General features: G+C 53.8%; 1 protein-coding gene across 3 annotated transcripts in view; it reads right to left on the bottom strand.

Moving 5' to 3' along the window:
- Positions 1–18,569, bottom strand: part of MED15 (mediator complex subunit 15) — a 59,284-nt gene that overhangs the window by 38,449 nt on the left and 2,266 nt on the right. Inside the window, exon 1 of one of the 3 annotated variants that reach the window (XM_074321772.1) lies at positions 3,929–3,946. The exons of the other annotated variants lie outside the window; for them this stretch is intronic. The gene's annotated coding sequence lies outside the window, so the exon portion shown is untranslated. Of the gene's footprint in view, positions 1–3,928; positions 3,947–18,569 lie in introns of those variants that run through there. 3 annotated transcript variants of the gene reach the window in all.

The raw sequence follows: 18,569 nt of genomic DNA, 5'->3' as shown, positions 1-18,569 counted from the left end.
CCACCCCCAGCGTGAGGGGGCAGGAGGGCCAAGCCCTAGGGGATCCCTCTTAGAAGGCTGAGCAGCCAGCCAGACTCTATTTCCTGCCCTCTCAGTGGCTTGGGTCCCCACCCAACTCCGGCATTAAGAGCAGTGGGACCTCAGCTCTGGCCTCCTCCTCTGTAAAACAAAGGGGCCATGAGAAGTCATCTCTCAGGCCCTCCGAAGGCAAAAGCCCCTATGTGGGATGCGCAGGTTTTCCAGGTGGGGCCCAGGCGATAAGCCCCGACTTCCATAACTTGTAGCTGGGGGCAGGAGGAGACAGACCACACGCATGTGGAAAACATCTTAAGAACATATTTGCCAACACATGCACAGTAAGGATGGAATCCGACCACACGTTTCATCCCGCTGCTGCTCCGCGGAGTAGAGCGTGCACATTAGCAACGCATGACTCCTTCTGAATGGTAGCACGCATGCCCCCCGCCACCCAAGGATAAGAACATGTGTGCATGTGTCAGAAGAGAGGCGTCATGTTGGGCTCAGTCCTGAGGCCTGGCCCGTCTGCTCACAGCCGAGGACGGCCTGCCTCCCTGCCCGTCCCCCCAGGGCTGGGCCTGCTGATGAGCAAAGGGACGAGCACGTCAGGGCCCTGCTGCCTCACCCGAGTGAATTAAACAAGCCCAGTCCAGCTGGTGCTGGAAAGCCTTCTGACTACTGCAACCAAACAAAACACCCCGGGCTACTGAAACAGTGTGCACGTGGGACTGCAGGGTCAGGTTTGTGACCCTTAAAGAAATTCCAGAAAGGAGGCTAAACGCTGAGATAAACAAGTCTGCATTAATGCATGAAGAAAAGGGAGATGCACTGATCACCACACTGCCAGGTAACTCATTTAACACATGTGAGTTTTGGGGTAACTGCCCCCGTCTGCTTCCTCAAGCCTGCACCATGGTAAGGAGGCAGCAACAGGTTCCTGCTGGGAAAGTACCCGGGGCGGAGCAGATGCACACGCAAGAGGATATGTGGCCAGGGTCACAAGAGAGGCGAGAGAAACGATGCCGGAGGACAACTCGAGAGCTGACTCACGGGGAGAAGAGGCTGACCGGCCAGGAGGACACAGCACTGACGTGCCGAGGCCGGCAAGGAGATTGAGAGAGGCCACCTGGTAGGCTCTAAGTCCCTGAGCATTTCCGACGGGAGAAGTGACTGAGCAGACACATCTGCAGAGGGCGCTCACCTGTGTCCCTCAGGACAGAACCTGTTCCCCTTCCCACCTTCCGACAGCAGCGTGAGGCACACCTTGCCACAGGACGACCCAGAGCAGAGCAGTGGGCACACAAGAGGGCACGTGCGGGCCATCAGGACAGCCTGGAAGCTGGCTGGACGGGGAGTGGGGAGGCCATGGGTAGAAGGCAGAGCCAGGAGTCGAGGTGTGAAGCACAGAGAGGCAGAGGAGGGTGCTGAGTGCTCTGCGGAGGAGACCTGATGACACAGATGGGCTCTGTGCCCAAGAACAGCGATCCCCGCAGGCGTAGCCAGGCTCCTGGCTGGCTCAAAGCCATCCTCCCGAGCTGCTGGCTGGCCACCTTTGATGGGGTCAGCAGACGCACAGGCCCCACACAGACACTGCATACTGACCGCAGCAAAGGCACCTGGCGCATCCACAGAGATGGACTTACTGTAATAGCTCTGGGGCGGGGGCGGGGGGGCTCAGCAAGCCTGAAGGTACCAGATGCCAGGGCATCTGCTGGAGGAGCCCTACCCCCTCCTGGTCAGGCCAACATCACAGATGATACATTCAGCATGGGCACCAGCTGTCACTCAGCCAGAGGAGCGCCGACAGCACGGGAGGCCAGAGAGAGGCCTGTGCTGACAAGCTGGAACACACACCTTAACAATAGGAAACAACGCGGACAAACGTCCAGTTCTGCCTGTGAGCCACGAAAGGGGTTGCGCAGGTACGGTGCCAGGAGAAGGCCACTCCAGGCCAGCCCTGCCAGGCAGCACTGTGCCCATGTCACGCACTTGTCCCCTCCACGGCCGCACACAGAGCTGCTCTAACAGGCTCTGCAGATTTGTTGGCTGAAGAACAAACAGGTGCCCTGGGCACTGTTTTCAGTTCTGCAAACCATTTTTTTTTTTTTAAATCGGGGAATATTGGGGAACAGTGTGTTTCTCCAGGGCCCATCAGCTCCAAGTCGTTGTCCTTCAATCTAGTTGAGGAGGGCGCAGCTCAGCTCCAAGTCCAGTTGCCATTTTCAATCTTTAGTTGCAGGGGACACAGCCCACCATCCCATATGGGAATCGACCCAGCAACCTTGTTGTTGAGAGCTCGTGCTCTAACCACCTGAGCCATCCGGCCCCCCCTCTGGAAGCTCAGCAGCAGCTCCTTGTCTTCAGTCTAGTTGTGGAGGGCGCAGCTCACTGGCCCATGGGGGAATCAAACCAGCAACCCTGTTGTTCAGAGCTTGCACTCTAACCAGCTGAGCCACCAGGCCGCCCCTGCAAACCATTTTTTTTAAAATGTTTTTCCTCCTGTTTCTACTCTGCACATCATGCTCTGTAAAACAGAAGATGAGGCAAAAAAGAAACCAGACAGCTCTGCTCTGTTACTATGCTACCTCTCCCCCAAGGAGAGGGCTTGTCCTTTCTTTTTCAGCCATCTCAGCATTTTGTCAGAGGCACCCGTCGTTGTTGGCTTCTAACTGCATGTTTCACTGCATTTTATATCCGTGCTTAGTTGTGTCCCTCCTTTGCACTCAGGACCTAACATACCCACTGCATGAGACGGTCGTAGGGACCCAGTCCCACACGGAGAGCAGCCCCGCAAGGGGCAGGTCCGGCTGCTTGCCAAAGCCCCCTCTGACCTCCCCGAGTTGGGCTTTGCCGTGGTCCCCAGAATGCCTGCAGAGAAGCTGAACCTGAATGACAACTCTTCAGCTCTGCCTCCAGAAAACAAACCCCTTCTAGCAACTGTTCCTAAACAAAGGCCAACTACCCTACAAGGAGGCAACCCCAAACACAGGTGAGTCTCAGAGACACAGCTGAGGAGAACCGGTACAGCCAGGTCAGCGCCACCCCCACACAGCGAGCCCTGAGGTCTGGGCCGCCCAGCCGGGGAAGGTCAGGGAGGAAAGTGGTGTCAGCTCACAAAGACAGACCCTACATGGCCATCCTGCCAGTGCCAATACCAAGCCAGCCACCACCAAACTCAAGGCTGCCAGGGAGGCGTTAGCACCGTAACGGAAGGGCTCTGTCTGGTGGCCGCTGCCTGGGCATGATGAGACCTCTGAGGAGATGGGCAGAGGACCGGCTGCTCAGAGCCGATGGCCTCTTGCTGCGACCTGGGCTCCACAGTCCCCTCGGTCTAGCTTCCTCCTGGTCGCCACAGCTACAACTGTCCGCCTAGTCAGGGTGCCACGGCATCTGGTTTGGACCGGAGCCTCCTGAGGGCGGCCCCGTGAGCTCCCCAACTAGGAACTGGAGGAGGCCCTTACTGTCCAGATCCCACCTGCACAGAAGGCGGTGGCACACCAACAAAACACCCTGCAACCTTAGCTTTGGGCCCACCCATCGCCCAGATCGGAAACCTGGGAACGCGCTCTTCAGTCCCCAATTCTGACCTCCATTCTCTAAGTTCAAATCCTCACCCTATCTCCCACTGCACCTGTGACGATCTGTCTCCAGGTCCCATTCCCACCCTGCCTCCTGTCAGCTCCCTAAGCCACACGCTGGTGGCGGTGAGTGTGGGGAGAGCCTCACGGCAGGCAGGCAGGCAGCCCGTCCGCTGAGGAGTCTGCTCCCTTGCCCACCCTGCTCACTCTCCCAGGGCCCTGCTGCCCAGCGCGCTGTCCCACCACACCCTATTGGCTGGGCCCGCCAACCTTGCTCCCACTCGGCACCCCCCTCGGGGCTTCACAGAAACCCTGTGATCCCTTTACCACACCTGTGGCACCTCCTGTGGGAATTGCTCCTTTCTTGTCTGCCGGCCCCACTGTCCTCTGAGCACGTTGCGAGCAGACTAGGTATCCACCTCTGTACGCAGCAGGCAGTAACCAGCAGCAGACAAAACACTGGCTACTTGTAACACAAGGAGTGGGAGTGCCGTGTATTTTGGAACATGACGTGCAAACCCTGAGAATCAGTGTGGCAGGCACGGAGGAGAGCAAGCCTTGAACAAGTACGTCCAGGCTGCAGTGGCCAGGGCGGCCGGAAAAAGGCATGTGCCGGGGCGGGCGGAAGCGCTGGGCAGCTGGACCTGTCAGGAAATAGACAGAGGAGGAAGGGCCTGGGCTCCGGAATCACACAGACCGGGGCTCCAGTTCCGACCTGGCCACTCGCCAGCTCCGGGTCTCAGGAGAGGCGCTCCACCCTCCAGCGAGGCCTCTTCATAAAGGAGCGCTCTGCAAGGGCTGTGCTGGGACGCAGGGCGATGCACAGGGCCCGGAGCGTGAGGACAGGCCCAGCCTGCTCTTCTGTGCCTCCGCCCTGCTCCCAAAGTGGGAAACTCCATTTGTCAACCGGAGTCCGGTCCTAGGCCTTGTCATCTGAATCAGTGCAGGACAAAGCCACCTGTGTGTCCTTGGGAAGGTACACGTGGACGTCAGCTCAAAGTGTGCTAATGCCTCAGTCTGCCCCTTGCCACTCCTGTCCCCAGCTGATGGCCCTGGATAAGGCACCACCTTGCAGCGCCTACACGTCCTCATCTGCAGAGGGAGGACGGTTGCCAGTGCCCACGTCCCAGGGCCATGCTGAGGATGACAGAAGTCAACGCCGCCAGCCACTTGGCCAGAAGCAGCACTAACGTGTGTTAAAGAAATCAGAGAACAGTCCGCCTCACTGCACGGATGACTGCATCCCCAAATACCTCCAACACCAGTGACGCTGGTGCCGCCCCCTTCCTAGCAGATGACAGCAGTGAGCACGCACGGCTCCCTCAGGCTCCCCCTGGAACTCGGAAGTACCTGGAAGTGTGCCCCCACGGGTGCCAAGCTCCACAGCGCCTGTGGGCTGTACACTTCTCAGGAAGGGCCTTTACACAGGTCCGCTGAGGAGGAGAAGCATTAAGCAGCCTCCCCGGCCCTCAGCTGCCTGATTCCCATCCACACTCCATTCCCAAGGACCCTGGTTCACACCCAAGGGCCCTCTCACCTTTCCTGAGACCATCCTCTGCAACGCTGCCCTTGTCTCCTGTCAAACATCCTTTCCCATTGTCGAATAAGTGCTTGAATTCCCAGGGGACCGAGTACCTCTGGTCTCCTGATGGTGTCTAAAGCAGGAAGATTCTTTCCTCCCTGGATGACAGTCACCCACCTGACCTCAAGTGCACAGGACGCCTTCGGCCCATCTGTCTGTGTGACAGACTTTCGTTCTGCCCAGAGGAAACTACTCCTGATTTGAGAACCACAAAACTCATCAACCCACTGACCCTCATGCGGAAGGCGTTTCTGCCAGCTCCGCACCCCGCAAGAGAAGCCTTCTGGTGAACTGCCACCTGCACATGGGACAGAAGCTCACAGCTCATGTGTGTGACCCTTTACCCTGTGTAAAAACTCCAATCATCAAAGTAGTAGACGACAACAGGAGAATAGTTACACAACAGTGAGATGTGCTTTTCCTAAGCACATCGCCAAAAGTGGACACCATAAAGGCAAAAAGATTTTGCCAGATTATAAAAGATTTCTACCACACTCTTACCAGCCATTTACCAGGGAGACAGGAAAAGTTGCCCTGATAATCCGGGCCCTCGGCAGCTCAGGCCCAGCCTGACGTTTGAGGGGTGAGGCTCTGGAAGCCCTGCTTCCCCATAGGGCTGCTCAGGGCAATGCCCACCCCACTCTCACCTCAGGCCTGTGCAATGGCCCTGCGCGTTCAGGGACCAGGTCCCAGCACGTGTGCTGCAGCCCAGGGGTGCTGTATGTTTGGCAAGGCACAGCTCAGACCAGCACCCTCCCTAAATGCCAGCTGGAACCACACATTGCACATGGATGAGGACAGTCTGGAAGCGTCTGCCTGCCTCTAGCACCAAGGAATTCTGTGAGCCCACCTCCAGGAGAAGGGCCAGGAAGTGAGGACAGGCCAGAAGGAGAGCAAACCACCACTGGCACTGAAAGGGCAACACAACCTTGACTGATTCTCGTCATGTCTATGGGTTTCGTATTTTCAATTCAGAAAGGACCTCTTCTTCACTGCAATTTTGGTTTGTTTGCCCCAAATATTACACTCTCTTGGGTGCCAAATTTTTTAAAAATCAGGAATTTATTCGGAGAGGAGGATGATAAGGGACCCACAAGAATGAAAAACATACAGTTCCAAATGTAATGTTCTGGTCCTCTGAAAAGAGAAAGAACAAAGCCACATGAGGCGCGAGGTGCTTGACTTTAATTAAGCTAGCTTAAGTCACAATCCAAATAAATACACTCCCGCAACGATTTCATTTTAAAAATAAAATTAAGTAAGATATAACCTCTAGGTTGGACTAAGGGCTGAACCTGCACAAATAATGTTGTTTCAACCCAAAACATCACTAAAACCACAAGGAAAGAAAAGATTTTGTTTTTCTCTAAACCAAACTCACAACGATGGGAAGAACAGGAGTGGTGGCCCCAACAACAGCATTTTTAGAGGCTGGAAAGCTGATGGCCAAGAAGTGATGGACACAGCCAGCCAACCACGAAATGGGGCTCAGAGCCAACCCGGTGACAGCCTGGACCTTTGCAAGGCTCAGGACAGGGCATGCCAGGTGCTCAGGGCTGAGGGTGAGTGGAAGGATTCCTGGGTGAAAGCCACCCCATGTCACCTCACCCACGCCACACAGCTGGGTAACCACCCCTATACCAGGAGACGACGAGGGAGGAATTCTCTGGAAAAGCATAAAATGGAGAGTCACTGGACCAGAGTGAACCCACACAGTTGAGAAAGGCCAGGGAGGATAATGAAAGAAGCGGACTGCATGGCCCTCAGAGAGACTAGATCCAACGTAACTGAGACCCACCGCCCGCCCGCCCGCGGCCTCCCCAGCGCGTGGGCCAGCACGCCGACACCCCGGCCTTTCCCCTGCAGTCCAGCATTTGGAAGACCATGCCCCAGAGGGAAGACTCAGGGAACCCGAGGCCACGTGCGCCTCCAGTGGACCTCCCAGCAGACAAGTTCACGCGCCTTCACAGCGCTCCTCAGCGCTCCTGTCTTGGAGGGAGCAGCCAACCGAGGGCCCCCAGACACCCTAACAAGACCCCATAAGAAACGTCATTTGGAGCTATCACTGAAGGTCCATTCAGCAGGAAGAAGAAAATGTCAAGAAACTATCTTTATCATCCATAAAGACACTGCATCTAGTTAACGAGAACAGGAGGCTATAAAACGGAAAAAGTCAGGTTACAAAAAAAAAAAAAGTGTTATAAGTAAAAGCATATTACAGAGAAAAGTCAAGAGATAAAATTGAGGAACTCTCCCAGAGAGTAGAGCTAAACGACAAAGAGATGGATAACAGATAATTAGATAAAAATTGCAGGAAATTAGAAGAGGACCCAAAGAGCCAACATTCAAACACTGGGGAGAACAAAAAGAAAAAGAAAAAACAAAAAAAGAAAAAGAAACAAAATAAATACTGGGGAGAGTGAGCACAGGGAGTGGAGGGAATTAGATTCTTCCCCATGAGGTGATCCGAAGGACCCTTCCTGAAGCAGAGGACCTGAGTTCTGGGATCGAGGCAAGGCCCCCTGCGGATCGCTGAAAGGAGAAGTGCTCGGCCATCACAGACGTGGAAACAAGAAAACAGCGGGACATGCTTCTCAAGCCTTAAGGTAGTACTTGCAACCCAGAAGTCTACATGCATCCAAATTGACACCACCTCCAGAAATTGAACTCCATGAGCCCTTTCTCCAGAAGCTAGAACAAGGGACAGAACCAAAAAGAACAAAACACAGGATACCGGAAACAAGACCAAACAAGGGAGCCACGCAGCCATGTGACTCTTGAGACAAGCATGCTGAGGGCTGTCCCCACCACGCCTCTGGCTGCCGCCCTTGAGAGCTCCAAGGGGAGGTCGAGGCAAGAGCTGGAATTGACAGACAGCCTGGCAGCACTGAGCATGGGGGTATTTGTACCGAGAGGAGACTGGAAGATATGGGAAGAGTTAGTCACAGGTACACAGAAAACTAGAGACATGTTTTTTCTCCCCCACCCAAGCCCCTAGACACATTTTTAAGAAAGCAATTTTTTTCGAGGGGGGAAAAGAACAGATGATAGTAGGCCACTGTGCTCAGCTGTGAATGTCATCTGTGTAGGCACAAAACATAAGCATAATTACCCATCTCCCCGGAGGGTAAAACCCTGGCAGCACAAGGGAGAAGCCGAGATAAGGGCTGTGTAATGGGAGCCACACAGAAAGCCCACAGACAACGCACAGAATCGTAACCGGAAGGACTCCAGAGAGCAGCACAGGCACGTTACGGGGCACGTGCCAGAAGGAAGGGCAGTCACAGAGCGGGGAGTAGGCACCACCACAATTTCTTACAAGTCTTTCATCATTCCTTGGCTTGTAAACTTTATGTGCATATAGCACTTGGATTAAAAACTAATAATGAAAAGTTAAATAACGAAATGCACCTAAGGAGTGTGCTATAGACTCTGCCATAGAGAAATAGTCAATGAGCGCGTTGTTACTAAGAAAGGTCTCCCTCACCTTCTAAACCTTCCTGACCATCAACACGGAGACAGGAAGCTTCCGCTTCATTGGCAATTTTGACCCCCAGGACGTCCTGAAAAGCCTACCACACATTCCCCAGTTCTCCCAGGGGGCCGCTCAGTCTGAGTACAGTCAGAGCGCCACTGAGCAAAGCAGTCTCCCCACCACCCGCACGGCCGGCAAAGCCCCTGTGCAGGCCTGACTGTCCAGGCTAGGGGGCCGACCTTCCCCAGGTCCCCACACAGCTTCTCCCCCGACCCCGGTGTCCCATTCTGCAGCAGGCAGCGGTTTCTTGCAGCCGGCACCTCAGCTGGTTTCATCTGGAGGCAGGAAATGATGAGACAGCTCGTGCAGCCACCAGCAGTAACCAAAGCAAACACCTGGGCTTGACGGGGCGGGAACCTTCTGGACCTCACAGGTAGCTGGGGGCATTTGCCAAACTACATCTCAGACTGCAACCTCTCTGTTAGCAGACTTCTGCATTCTGCTTCTCCGACTTTTTAAAGAAACATGAAAGTATTCTTTAACAAGATAAAAATAAGTATTTCAGAAGTTAACCAGCCACCTACATGTAGGAAAGGGTTATTTTAGTCTTGCAGAAAGAAACTTTTTAGTCATGCAAACACAAGAAACACCGTCTCTTCTCTCAAGATTTCTCAATTCCCAATGAACTAGATCAATGAAAGACCTACTACACCTAACACCACCGCCCTTAAGAAAGGGCGGGCTGAGTGGGTTCAGAAGACGCCTCAAGCTTCTCTGAGGTTTGGCCTCAACAGAACCAGGAGAGCTGGGGTGACTTCTTGATCCCTGCCCAGGCGGTGGCCCCTGGGCTGCAGGCCTGGGACCACTCTGACTACCCCAGTTCCAGCCCCGAGCATGTCCCACTCATCACCAGGCAACCACGTGGGAAGGACACTGTCAACTCAAGAATTTATGAAAACGCTCATCCCACATGACTTTGCGGTATTTAGGGGTGGGGGATGGGGGGAGTCCGGTGTTTCAGAGGTCTGCACTCCAGCACTGGCAGTGGGAATCAGAGGGTGTCTGGGATGTGATTTAAAACAGTCCAGGAAATGGTGGGGAGCGATGGGTGAAACCCTGGCCGTATGTTGCTAACTTTAGAGGTAACTGGGAGACATTTTTCTGTTGTCTCTACTTCAGTGAATGTTTGGAAAAGTCCATCGTGGAGCTTTTAACAAGGTAGTAACTAAATGCTCACGTCAGGCACGCAGGGTGGCGGCAGAGGAGCCTGGGGGAGGCTTTCCTTCAACAGTGCCCCCACTGAGGCAGGCCGGGCTGCCACACAGGGAGGGACCACGCGCTCTGAGTTGCTCCAGCTGCAGGGTCCCCCTTAGCCTGGAGGAGCTTGGGCCTCTGAGGGTGGTAACTGATCAAAAAAAGTCGTGAAAAATCTGCTCCCACAACCAGAGGTTGGTCCAGTCCTGAGCTACCCAGACAGAGCCGGACTCTGTGACTACGTGGAAGTTGTCTGCAACACCACGTGCTTGCTGTGCGTGCGTGGTCAGTGCCTCACATGAACATGGGATGTGGCCACACGGGTCCCACCCAGGACACTAACATAACCTAAGCCATGAGAAAGTCACAACTCAAACTGAACTTAGAGCCGAATTCCACTTAAAAATACAGATTTAGCTGGATGTATTTACATATTCAAAAAACAGACCAAGTTATACGAACACAGAAACAGGACTGGAGGAAATAGATCAAAACGTCAGTAATGGCCATCTCTGGGCACAGAGATTATGGAAAGCGCCTTCCTGTTTTGAAATCTTCTACAATGTTATCTGGAAGGGAACGGAGTGCTGCACCCACAGGGCCTAACACACTGACCGAAGCAGGAGGCGGAGACAGGCCCGAGCAGCTAGGACTGGCTTCCTCGTGCCCACATAGGCCTCTCCCCCTAGTCTTTTTCCACATCTGCTCTGCCCACCAAAGCCCTCCTCCAGGGCCCTCTGCTCAGCCTCCTCTGCCGCCCCCACCGAGGAGGAGGCCAGCCCACCCACGGCGCTCCTGAAGCTGACTGCTTTTCCAGGTTTGCTCCATGCATCTCCCACTGGCTGCTGTCTTTTTCTCCTTGGAGGGTTGACACCCCCACACACTCTGCACACATCACCTTGCACCCCACCTCTCAGAATCAGCACAGAACCAGGGCTCATCTCCGTCTGGGATGCACACCCTTGCTTTCTCCTCCCGCGCGCACGTACACAGTCACCAAATTCTACAGTTTCCTTCCTCATAGCTTCTCTCCCTCCGAGATCATTCTTTCCATTCCCAGTGTCTCTGCACCCAAAGGGGCTCAAATTTGAGAGTGCATTCAGGATCAACAAGGGTGCTTGTCATAAAGGCAGGTTCCCTGACAATGCCAGATGTTGGCACGATGTCTGAAGCACAACCCCCCCACATGGCTGGTGGGAATGGAAATTTGTGCCACCTGGGAAAACTGGCAGACTGCTACTGCTGAGGCCACACCCTGGACCCAGCCCTGAGTGCACAGCCCAGAGACTAAGCACATGTACCCATCAGAAGACATGACCCAGAACACCCCTGGCGCCGTATTCACAGAGCCAGCAACTGGAACTAACCCCAGTGACCATCAAGCGCAGCACAGAAAAGCAATCGGGGTAGTCATGCCATGGAATGACACGAGGCATAAACAAGAACTGCTACCTCCGAGGATAAATTTCACAGACGTGGCGTTGAATGAGAGAAGCCAGACACAAGACTGGACAGTGCAATTCCAATGACAGGAAGTTTAAGAAAAATGTTTCTGTGGGCAGGGAAGTCAGAGGAGCGGGACAGGGTCTGCGCTGCCTGAAGCACAAGGAGGAGCCTGCTGGGCGCTGGGCCTGTTCAAGGTGCAGATCTGGATGGTGGCGAGGGGGGCACGGACATGTGTGAACATTCATTTAATGCAGTCATGCTCAAGAGTCGTGTCCTCGTGACGTGCACTGTAGTAGGTCTGTTATGTTCCATATAAACACCTCACGAGAGAAGCAGGGCCTGCGCCCTGGCCCGGGACCCCGCCCCCGCCCCATCCTTGGGCTTGGACTTGAATGGCCGTGTGCCTGAACTCCAACCAGGCTGGGATTCCAGACTCGCATGGGCAGCACTGAGCCAGCCATGAATCCTCCCGAGCGTGAAGCGAAGCAAACCTGTGGTGACGGAAAGACCCAGGGTGCTCCACCAGGGCTTCTCAGGGTAAGCCCAGCATTCTTTCTACTTTATAACAGGGGCTCCCACCCACACACAGGCCAGATCACTTCCCCAAATGTCCCCTCTGATGAGGACTGAAGAAAGGAAGTTGGAAAGGAGAGAGCAGAACAGAATGACAGCGGGGATGGGGATAAACCATTTCTTAACCAACAAGCACTGCCTCCCCACACCCACGGGGGGATACACGGGGAGGAGTAGGGGTACGCAGATTAGGAAGAGCACGAGCCCGAGGCGGGGGCCTTTCGGATCAGCCCACCTTGCTGTCCCTCTCCTGGACTGGATGCAAGCGGCTCAGCTCAAAGGCTGACCTGCAGCCAGGTCACACCTGCCCCCACCCCGATGGCACATTCCAACGCAGAGCCGGGTGGGGCCAAAAGGTCCAGAAGGAGAAGGGAGCAAGACAGCATCCGGCTACTATTTATCAATGATGGGCAGCAAGAAAACGCTTGCAAGCGAGAAGTGTTGACTCCGAGGGAAGGGTACGCCCAAGCGCTCTCTACTATTCTTGCAACTCTGACATGTTTGCAACATTCTCAACACAAAAAGAGAATCGGGACTTAGAGGTGTCAAAGGACTTCTCCAAAGACTCAATGCTCTAAATCCACGTTGAGCTACTTAACTCATTCAATCCCGGAGCTTCGTTAACAGGCCCAGCCCAGGTTAGGAAGACTCATTACTGAAGTGGAGGTTGGGCATCCCCCTCAAGGTGGGTTTCGAGATGATTCAGCCTGGGTTCCGAGTGCATCCCCCTTCGTTCTCCAGGACTAGGAACTCATTTGCTTATATGTTAAATAGAACCATCTAGTAATAGTCTGGACTCCCCTTTGTCTTTAAATAAATGTCTCAAATGAAGGAGGAGGAGGAGGAGGAGGAGTGGGGAGGGGGAGGAGGAGGAGAAAAAGCAGCGCTCAGATGAGAAGCAGTTCTGTGTTTAGGTGGCACTGGCAGAGAAAGACCCCAGCAAGCTGCCAGCGCACCCTCCTAGGAGCTAAACGAGCTGTGAAGGTAGGTATAAGACCAGCTCCTACACTCAAGGAATTTATAATACTGTTGGCAAAGGGGAAAAAAGTGTGTAAAAATAGCAAAAAAGAGTTCATCGTTCAGTTCAGGCCAGGATGCACCCAATGAGGGCTCTACAAACTCAAAAGGAAGTAGGAACCGCAGTGGGCTGAGCCATCAGGGCTCAAAAGGAGGGGATGAGGCCACGGGCAAACCTCCAACAGGGAGGAGACAGCGTGACAGAGGGAGAGCCAGCCATGACGGTGTCCAGGGGGCCAGCACGGAGCAGGGAGCGTCTAGCTGGGGCTCTTACACGGAGGGAGTGTCGGCTGGAAAGGCAGCTTCAGAGTGAAAGGGGAATGCTTCTTTGTGGGGTGGAAAGGACAGAAGCATCTTAAGAAGATTGTACTGGCACTCGGGGCCCAGGTGAGAGGACAGCACCCTGAAGGCAGAGCACATGGGGACTTTCCGCCTTATGGCAGCTGTCTGTGACCACAGCCACCTGCTCTCCGCTGGCAGACAGGGTCTACTGCTTCAAAAGATTTCTGATTACAAAAGGATGCACTATGCTTACTGTGAACAAAAATACACATACATATATATGCTAAAAATTACAAAGAGAATTAAAATCACTCCGACAACCAGCTAAAGATGTCTGTTTAACAAGACGCAGCCCGTGGCACAGCACGCTGCTCGCTGACTGCCCTTCTTGACAGCACCGTGTCCCGGAGCATCTCCGCGTTTTGAGCAGCAGCAGCAAGCCCGCAACCAGCAGCTACAACAACAAATCGAAGCCAGCTCCCACCAGCTCGTCTCCCTGACCCACTCCTGACAAGATGTGGAGACGAGCAGCCTCCTCACCACCAGGCTCGAACCTCAGCTCCTGCGTACGGCCTTGGAGGAAATGCCTAAAGAAAGGGACATTTGAATGTGAAGGTTACTGGGATAAACGGGTTGCCAGCCTTCCAGAAAAATGACCTAATTTCTGTGCCCCAGCAGGGGCTTGTGAGGATGCCTGCGTCTTCCCTCGCCTGGGGTCAGGACTTACTCCAGCTGAGGGGGAAGCCCTGCGGGTTAGGCCACTATCACCAGAGCCTGAACAGGGGATCCACTCCGACTCCCAAACGCTGGCTTGTGCCCTGAGGGATTCAGATTAGGGGAAACAGCTCAAACAATGCAAATGCAAACCAGTAAGAGCCTGTATGAAGAGCAGGGGGCAGTGGGGGCCCCAGTGTCCCGGGAGAAGGAGTGGAATGGGATTGCAGTTCTCAGCCGCGGGTGGGATGGGTGCAGAGCCTCCAGGGTGAGAAAGAGATGGACTCTTGTGAGGGAGGAGCCGGGGCAGCACAGGATGGCGGGCTGGGTGTGCAGGTGCAGACCCGGGAGGAAGGAGCTAGGCTCACAGGTGAATCCACAGGCACTGGGTGGCCACTCAAACATTCAAAACATGAAAATAATTGGAGCAGGGGATGGAGCCCATGAAGCAAGAGTTGATAACTCAAAGCTGAGTGGTGGGTACATGGGCATATTGGGGTCTTTAAACTATACTACTTGGTTTTATGATTTAAACTTTCCAGTTTCAATTTTTAAAAATTCATCAGAATTCCTTTAAAAATGTACCCTCTGGGTATGTACCCAACACGACTGCCCCGAGGAAGGCTTTAAAGGGGGCAGGTCCCCCCTTGTCCTTTGTGACAGATGACCATGTGGTCATGGTCCTTCCCACCCCCGAAAGCCCAACACAGGTCCCAGACTAGCCACAGCCACCTCGTCAAGCATGGCAGTGACACTTAGAAGGCTCTCGTCAGGAATGGACGTAGGGGTGGGTGCAGCCCCTACAAAAGGGCGCTGGGAAGTTCAGGGACTGGCCGCAGCCTGTGTGGAGGCCGGAGGTCAGGAAGGGCTTGCTGTGCTATGCCCACAGTGCTGTGCCAAACAGTGGCAGGAGGGCCAGCCACTAGCTGGGGTCCAGTGACCCACGTGGAGTTGCTAAAACTGCCAACAGGACGCCCGCCAGCAGCAGGCTCCTCGCACAGACTCCTGCAGTGCGCCTCGCTTGGGTGAACGTCCAGCTGCCATCCCTCCTCTCCACCCCTGCCCCCAAAAAGGTGTGACTTCTCTTTCAAAGATTATTAAAAGGCGATTTGCCTCTCCTGTCCTGCTGCAGTTCAGTAAGAACTCATTTATAATATGCAGAGTATAACTACAAGTAGCAGCATCCGCTCTTCTGTGCCTCAGTTTCCTCATCTTAAAAATGGGAGTGACAAGTGCATCTGCCGGCAGCGCAAGCACGAGCCTCAATGAGCTAACATGTCAACTCTTGCAACAGGGCTTGGCATAGCGCCCCCCACACACACATTACATGTCAGCTGCTGCTATTGCTGCTGCTGAGAAAGCCCCAGTCTCCGGAGCAGCTAGATGACTGAGGCCTTGTGTCCCCTTGGGTCACTGTCACTCCTGGTCTAGAGGCAGTAGAGCCAAGGGTCAGGACTCGAAAGCCAGTGTCTCAACAATCATTTCCTGATTGCCATCAGGGGCACTGGGGCTTCAAGGTGATTACACAGGGCCGCTGGCCTCGGGAGCAAGCCTTCTAGTAGTGGCTTATACAAAGAAACCAGCCCCGTCACTTAGACACCAGGCTATAAAGAAAGCGGACGGGTTCAGCTACTTCCCCACTGAAAAACAAAGGCCAGAGTTGCACCAGGAGGGCACAGGGCGATTGGGAGGCCTGAGTAGGATCAGCCACAGAAAAAGCTCCGGCCAGACTTACTCGTTTCTGCCGGAGGAGGGCCCACTCCCAGGCAGGACCTGGAAGCGCTAGTCTCAGGCTCGCGCCATCCCACTGAGGGTCTCGCCAGACTCTCAGCAGTTGCTGCTCAGTTTGTGCTTTGATCCTTCTGGTTCTTGCTTTGTTTTGTTTCTGCCTATACAGCAGCTGGCTTTCTCCTTACCATCAAGGCTGAAATCTCCACCTCTCCTATGTCCCTGACCTGGAGATCACAATCATCTCCCTTGGGGGCTTTAGCAGAAAAGGGGGCTGACCCGTCTGCCTGACTCCCCCCATGCTCCCTGAGCCCCGCTGGCACTTCACTAGAACCCTGATACGGGACTGCCCTCCCCTCAGGGTCTGTTTCCCTCTGCAATCTGTTCAGCCCAACAAACATTTATTTATTCCACGCTTATCTGTGAAATCTGCTGTATTGAGGGGTGGGAGGTATAAAAGTCTCAAGAATAAGACGGCAAAAATTTTAAAGAACTGGGAAGAAGTGATTGATGAAGTCCTTTTTTTCCCCCGTTCTTCCGCCTTCCCCCCACTCCAGTTCAAGCCGTTGCTTCTCAGTCTAGTTGTGTAGGACACAGCTCCCTGGCCCATGCTGGTGTTATGTATGAGCCTTGCGCCCCCCCAGCTGAGACAGTCGGTCGCCAGTCGTCTGTTGGCCGCTCATGGCAGCTCATGGCAGCTCACGGCAGCTCTCCCTGGCTGCCGGCCACTGACTCTGGCCACTGGCCGCTCATGGCAGCACATGGTAGCCCGCAGCAGCTCACAGCAGCTCACGCCAACCTTGGGCTGCTGAAGGCAGCCCAGCCCCAAGGAGAGCCATTGTTCACAATCTCAGCTGTAGAGGGCGCAGCTCACTGACCCATGTGGGAATCGAACCAGCAACCTCAGCACTAGGAGCACGGTGCTCCGACCACCTGAGCCACCCGGGCAGGCCCGAAGTTCTTTCATTTACTCACCACTTATCTACTCTATGTCAGGTGCATGCTGCTCACTACACAGAAATGCTCGTTCTCCGGGAGCCTATAGACCAGACACAGGCTCAACACTAATCCAAAAACCCCATGAGGAAGGCCCAAGGCCCACAGAGACCGGCTCAGGGACCCTAAGGGGCTTCTCCTGTGGTCCTGCAGGGAGAGTGGGAGTAAGACGAAAAGCCAAGATGAATCCAGCAACAGTTTCACAACTACCCTCCCCACAGGCTCCTTTCCCCTAACCAGGCTCCCCTAACCATCCAAGGCTCCAACTCCTACAGGGGCCCAGGGAAGAGGTTTCAGGGAACTCACCACTGAGTTCTGAGCCCTCCACTAGGGCTCGAGTTTTTCCCTCCCACCTTTCCTGAGACACAGTGGACTCCTGCCATTTCATAGGTAAGGGAGACGATCCAGAAAGTATCCTGCCCAAGGTTACTCAGCTAGCGAGTGGAGAAAGTGGGGTGCCGGAGCTTTGCAATGCACGTTGGCACAGATAAAGGAGGCCACTGTCGTACGAGAGCCTGGTGCACAAAGTCCCAGGAAAACCCTCCTGCACTCCTCAACAAGCGTTTTACATGCCAGGTGCCATGTTTCATAGGACTGGGGTCCTACAGGAAACTAAGAGGCTGAAACACAATATATCAGAGGGGTGACCCACTTTAGGCAAGGTGGGCAGGAAAGGTTCCTGAGAATTTGATACTTAAGCAGCCACCTAAACGAAGAGAAGGAGCTGGTCATGAATATAGTGGAGGGAGTCTACTCATTGTCAAATACCTTAAATACTTGATAATACATTGTTTAAAGAGAGAATGAAGAAAGAATTTGGAATGTTCAAGAAGCTGAGAGACCAGAGAGGCTGGAACAGGGTGGGGATATAAGAAGAGGTGGCTAGAGAATAGGCCATGATGAGGGGCTGAGAGTGGGCCATCTGGAGTTTTGTTCTAATATTATGGAAAGTCACTGCTAGTTTTCAGCAGGACAGCACACAGCGAGGGAGGCAGCAGTCCAGGACGGGCTGAGATGAGGAAGCAGCAGCGGAGGGCCAAGAGGAGGCTGTATTAGAGAGCTCCCGCAGGGCTCTCCCACCCACTTTTTCTCAGTGGAGGCCGGGAGACAAGTTTATTTAGCTCTCTCTGAAGCATTGTTCTCTTGGTAGATACCCAAGAGCTAAGCAGAGATAGTGAACCAACTATCAGATACTTTCTCTTCCACTGAAACTTTCCAGTTCTTCATTATGCTTTCTTTATTCCCTCACTCAACTATAAATCACTTGGGTTCAAAACATTTCCGAAGATGGCCAACTTTTAAACAACAGCACAAACACTGAAGAAAATGAGAATTAATAGTATGTCAAGAATCCCAACCCAATGTCAAGTATCCCAACCCAATGTCAAGTATCCTAACCTCAATCCCCTTTTCTTAACCCTGTGAACACAATAAATCCAGGCACCAAGAATCACATTAAGAACACCCACACCACGTTAGAAGACGGCGTTTGAAACCGCTCATGCCAGCAGTGGGAGGCAGAAAAACTCCTCAAAGATGTCCAGGATCGAATCTGGGAAACCTGTGAATAGCTACATTATGTGGCAGAAGGGACTTTTCCAGAGGTAATTAAGGTTACAGACGTCACAATAGGGATATCGTCCTGGATTATCCAAGTGGGCCCAATCTAATCGGAGCCTTTGGCAGAGAATTTTCTCTGACTTAAGTCAGAGATGCACGGAAGAATCCACCCTTGCTGGAGGGAGCCACATAGAAAGTATGAGAAAGAATGAAGGCAGCCTCTAGGAACCAAGACTGACCCCTGACTAACAAACAGCCAATAAGGAATGAGGACACCTCAGTCCTACAACTGCATGGAACTGAACTTGGCCAACAACCTGAATGAGCTTGAAAGCAAATTCTACCC

Source organism: Rhinolophus sinicus, linkage group LG16 (genome assembly GCF_036562045.2).
Source record: "Rhinolophus sinicus isolate RSC01 linkage group LG16, ASM3656204v1, whole genome shotgun sequence".
Classification (NCBI taxonomy): Eukaryota; Metazoa; Chordata; class Mammalia; order Chiroptera; family Rhinolophidae; genus Rhinolophus; species Rhinolophus sinicus.
Note: the sequence above shows the minus strand (reverse complement) of the source record. Positions and strands in the feature narration are given on the sequence as shown.